The sequence below is a fragment of the Bufo bufo genome, chromosome 9, assembly GCF_905171765.1.
Source record: "Bufo bufo chromosome 9, aBufBuf1.1, whole genome shotgun sequence".
Lineage (NCBI taxonomy): Eukaryota > Metazoa > Chordata > Amphibia > Anura > Bufonidae > Bufo > Bufo bufo.
In genome coordinates, this window is record NC_053397.1 from 67,011,137 (window position 1) to 67,017,136 (window position 6,000).

Genomic DNA, 6,000 nt, shown 5'->3' on the forward strand with positions numbered 1-6,000 from the left:
GAGGCGGAGGAAGAGGCAGAGGCGGCGGCAGCAGCAGAAGAGGCCGAGGCAGCAGCAGCAGAAGAGGTAGCAGGGGGAGCCTGAGTGACTTCTTTGTTTTTAAGGTGTTTACTCCACTGCAGTTCATGCTTTGCACGCAGGTGCCTGGTCATGCAGGTTGTGCTAAGGTTCAGAACGTTAATGCCTCGCTTCAGGCTCTGATGGCACAGCGTGCAAACCACTCGGGTCTTGTCGTCAGCACATTGTTTGAAGAAGTGCCATGCCAGGGAACTCCTTGAAGCTGCCTTTGGGGTGCTCGGTCTCAGATGGCGGCGGTCAGTAGCAGGCGGAGTCTCTTGGCGGCGGGTGTTCTGATTTTGCCCACTGCTCCCTCTTTTGCTACGCTGTTGGCTCGGTCTCACCACTGCCTCTTCCTCCGAACTGTGAAAGTCAGTGGCACGACCTTCATTCCATGTGGGGTCTAGGACCTCATCGTCCCCTGCATCGTCTTCCACCCAGTCTTGATCCCTGACCTCCTGTTCAGTCTGCACACTGCAGAAAGACGCAGCAGTTGGCACCTGTGTTTCGTCATCATCAGAGACGTGCTGAGGTGGTATTCCCATGTCCTCATCATCAGGAAAAATAAGTGGTTGTGCGTTAGTGCATTCTATCTCTTCCACCCCTGGGGAAGGGCTAGGTGGATGCCCTTGGGAAACCCTGGCAGCAGAGTCTTCAAACAGCATAAGAGACTGCTGCATAACTTGAGGCTCAGACAGTTTCCCTGATATGCATGGGGGTGATGTGACAGACCGATGGGCTTGGTTTTCATGCGCCATCTGTGCGCTTTCTGCAGAAGACTGGGTGGGAGATAATGTGAACGTGCTGGATCCACTGTCGGCCACCCAATTGACTAATGCCTGTACCTGCTCAGGCCTTACCATCCTTAGAACGGCATTGGGCCCCACCAAATATCGCTGTAAATTCTGCTGGCTACTGGGACCTGAGGTAGTTGGTTCACTAGGACGTGTGGCTGTGGCAGAACGGCCACGTCCTCTCCCAGCACCAGAGGGTCCACTAACACCACCACGACCATGTCCACGTCCGCGTCCCTTATTAGATGTTTTCCTCATTGTTCCCGTTCACCACAATTTTGAGAATGGCAAATTTGGGAATAGTTTTTCAACCCAGAACAAAAACTGTGCTTTTACGGTCACTACAAATAACTTGACCAGCTAAAACAGTACAGATTTGGTTGAATAGAAATGTGAGGCCTATTTTTTTTTTGCGCTGTGTGACAGGTATACGTTTAATCACAGAATTAGACTTGTATCTGCACGGTAGCGTGTGTGTTAAGTTTTTCTGAACGACACTATCAGCACCTTGAATCTAAGAGATCCTTTTTGGGATAGATTTCAAGTAGGCCTCATATAGCATAAACTACTTATTTTGAGAATGGCAAATTTGGGAATAGTTTTTCAACCCAGAACAAAAACTGTGCTTTTACGGTCACTACAAATAACTTGACCAGCTAAAACAGTACAGATTTGGTTGAATAGAAATGTGAGGCCTATATTTTTTTGCGCTGTGTGACAGGTATACGTTTAATCACAGAATTAGACTTGTATCTGCACGGTAGCATGTGTATTAAGTTTTTCTGAATGACACTATCAGCACCTTGAATCTAAGATATCCTTTTTGGGATAGATTTCAAGTAGGCCTGATATAGCATAAACTACTTATTTTGAGAATGGCAAATTTGGGAATAGTTTTTCAACCCAGAACAAAAACTGTGCTTTTACGGTCACTACAAATAACTTGACCAGCTAAAACAGTACAGATTTGGTTGAATAGAAATGTGAGGCCTATTTTTTTTTGCGCTGTGTGACAGGTATACGTTTAATTACAGAATTAGACTTGTATCTGCACGGTAGCGTGTGTGTTAAGTTTTTCTGAATGACACTATCAGCACCTTGAATCTAAGATATCCTTTTTGGGATAGATTTCAAGTAGGCCTGATATAGCATAAACTACTTATTTTGAGAATGTCAAATTTGGGAATAGTTTTTCAACCCAGAACAAAAACTGTGCTTTTACGGTCACTACAAATAACTTGACCAGCTAAAACAGTACAGATTTGGTTGAATAGAAATGTGAGGCCTATTTTTTTTTGCGCTGTGTGACAGGTATACGTTTAATCACAGAATCAGACTTGTATCTGCACGGTAGCGTGTGTGTTAAGTTTTTCTGAATGACACTATCAGCACCTTGAATCTAAGATATCCTTTTTGGGATAGATTTCAAGTAGGCCTGATATAGCATAAACTACTTATTTTGAGAATGGCAAATTTGGGTATTGTTTTTCAACCCAGAACAAAAACTGTGCTTTTACGGTCACTACAAATAACTTGACCAGCTAAAACAGTACAGATTTGGTTGAATAGTAATGTCAGGTCTATTTTTTAGTCGCTGGGTGACAGGCTCAACTTGCCCCTGATGTAGTATATGGCCAAAAAATAACCACACTATTGATGGTTAAATGCACTTGGGTGACACAGGCTCAGCCTGCACCTGATGTAGTATGTGGCCAAAAATTAACCACACTGTTGATGGTTAAATGCACCTGGGTGACACAGGCTCAGCCTGCACCTGATGTAGTATATGGCCAAAAATTAACCACACTGTTGATGGTTAAATGCACTTGGGTGACACAGGCTCAGCCTGCACCTGATGTAGTATATGGCCAAAAAATAACCACACTGTTGATGGTTAAATGCACTTGGGTGACACAGGCTCAGCCTGCACCTGATGTAGTATAAGGCCAAAAAATAACCAGACTGTTGATGGTTAAATGCACTTCGGTGACACAGGCTCAGCCTGCAGCTGATGTAGGATATAGCAAAAAATAACCACACTATTGATGGTTAAAAGCACTTGGTGGTAGCTTGTGCTGGCGCACCACAAGCCACAAAATGGCCGCCGATCACCCCAGAAAAAAGTGATATAAAAACGCTCTGGGCAGCCTAAAAAAAGTGAGCAAGTCAATATTAGCACTTCAATGATCCACAGCTGGAGATCGATCACTGAATGAAGTCTTTTGGAGGATTTAATCACTGCCTAATCTCGCCCTAACGTCGCAGCAGCAACCTCTCCCTATGCTTGAATCAGCAGAGTGACGTGCAGCGCTATGTGACCCAAGCTTATATAGAGGCTGGGTCACATGCTGCACTGGCCAATCACAGCCATGCCAATAGTAGGCAAGGCTGTGATGGCCTCTTGGGGCAAGTAGTATGACGCTTGTTGATTGGCTGCTTTGCAGCCTTTCAAAAAGCGCCAAGAAAGCGCTGAACACCGAACCCGAACCCGGACTTTTACGAAAATGTTCGGGTTCGGGTCCGTGTCACGGACACCCCAAAATTCGGTACGAACCCGAACTATACAGTTCGGGTTTGCTCATCCCTATTTTTTATAGGTACTCTCATCAGAAATGAGTCTTCGCCTCTCATTATGATATTTTTCAACATCCATTACAACTACCCCCCCTCCCTTATCGGACGGTTTTATTAAAATCTTAGTGTTACCCTCGAGATTCTTTAATGGCTCTTTTATAGCTCAGGTTATAGTATCTGGGTTTGGTATCTAGCTTCTCTAGTTCCCTAAACATCCCTCTATACAATCATTGTCCTTTTTTTTAGGAAAGAACTTGGATTTATCCCTCAACTAAGTATGAATAACCCCATCGCCAATACCTACGTTTTTTACGGTGGGGCCTGATTATTAATATAGTATTTTGTGATATTAAGTTTTCTAATGTGTTTGTGAATATCAAGAAATGTCTCAAATCTATTTTGTTTATGGGTGGGTGTGAACTTAAGACCTCTTCCTAGAACTCACTTCTCTTCTTATGAAAGAGTACCATATGCGTACTTAAATTAAAGATCCCCTTTATTTCCCTTTGCTTTTCTTGTGGTTTGGGCTGTTGTTTTCCTCTTCCTCTCTTACCTCTGTGTGTATTATTTTTTGGGGGGTGTTTATCTTTTCCATTCCCCTCTTTTCCTCCATTTTGTTGTCTCTCTGAACATCCTTCATTGTTTGATGTGGAAAATTTTGCGTCTCCGGGACCCTATCCTTTTGTATATGTGGTTGCAAGGACTCCTCATTCCAATTATTCTGTGGGTAATTCTGTATATATTGGCTCCTATTAGTATTGTCATTACGGTAGTAAGAATGGGGTCTATTCTGGTACTTAGTGTACCCACCTGCATGATGCTGGTAGTTCCCCTCATTATAATTCCTATCGGTATTATTTCTCACTAACCTAGTTGTCGGTTCTCATAATAATAGTACGGTCTAACCGAGGGTTTAGAATTCCATGGGTTAAATTGCCTCGGTGCTTGTATGGGTCTATTATTAAAGTTCCTATGTGTATTGTTGTGATATCTGTCCCCCTGCTGGTATTGCGCTGGGAAAGTCGCACAGTTCACTCCATACTTAGTTGCGTTCCCCAAGTGTTTGCTATGTTGGCTCCTAACAGGTAATTCCATATACCTATTATCTTCACTAGAGAAAGCAGGAGGTTCTATTACAGTGTTTTTCCATTTGTATACTCTATCATTCTTCTAATCATCGCAAACCTTAAAGTTTACATTGAAGAAAAATTTAGGAATTCTGATGATCGATCCTGTTTTAGGGGACATTATCATTAAAAAATGGCCCAATATTATCTTTAAAAAGGCGCCTAACCTTCGACAGCACCTGGTACATAGTGCGATTTGTAAACCAATAAAAAACGACAGGGCTAGCAGGTTCACTTGGTGTGGATTTTGTCTGCCTTGTAAAAATAGAGGGAGGGCTAACACGGTGAGGACAACACAAACCGTACTCTCCAATAAAAAAGATCAGCTCTTCAATATTAAGGGAAATATCACTTGCGAAAGCACAGGAGTAATCTACGTACTGGAGTGCCCTTGTGGCCTCCAGTACGTGGGTAGAACTACCAGAAAACGTAAAATAAGAATACAAGAACATGTGCGCAATTAAGAAGGGAATTGATACTCACAGCGTCCCTTTGCATTTTAAGAGACATCATCAGAAAGATCACATTGGTGAGGTGGAGATCTAATTGCCAAAATTAATAAAAAAGATGTCGAGTGCATGTACAATCTTGATACACTCCAACCCAGTGGTCTAAATATTAAATGCGATTTAAAATCCTGTCTAGTTTAACCTTTTTACCAGGTTGAAAGAGTATGTAGCCGCATCTTCAAATGTGGTAAAGAACCTTTGGTTGTAAGGGGTGTGTCTAAGTGTTGATAGGGTGGGTTTATGGGAGGGTTTTAAAGGTCTTGAATGCATAGTGAAGATATTCTCTCTTGAAGAAGAAAGTAAGCAAAACCTGGGTCGGGCGGTACTGTGCATGCAGTTTGTGATTTTATATGCTTTAAAACAAGTGTTCGTCTGTAAGTATAATAAATTATTTTAATATACGGAGGAAGTCAGAGCTTCACTATGGTTGCGATCCCTTGATATCCAACAGGACACTACTGTGGAGGAGAGACGCCAACTCGTGTAGCTTGATGGTCCTTTTTCCATGTCCGGAGGGAGGAATGGTTCTGTGCTTGAGCTAAGGAGGCTCGGTTACCAGTAAATAGCAGCATGGTCCTTCAATAAGTACTTTGGTTCAATTTGTGTTTTTTTTCCCACATCACAGTAAGGACCTGCAGCACGAAAAGGCAGCCACGTACCTGAGTAGTTTTTATCTTGAAGGTCAACCAGGCCCAATGCTGGTCTGCCCCCACAGCTCTATGCCCGGGATGAGTTTGTATGGGGAGGTTTGCCGAGGATGACAACTTCTATTGGGGTGGCATGTGAGATGGGGAAACAGCTCTTGTTGTTTGAACACTGTTTGTGTAGATTCAATTAAATGATCTGGACTGACATTCCGCTGTTTGGCCACAAGATGCCGCTGTTTCCTAAACACAGCTACAGACTGCTTATATTTTCATATTCATGAGAGGTGGAGTT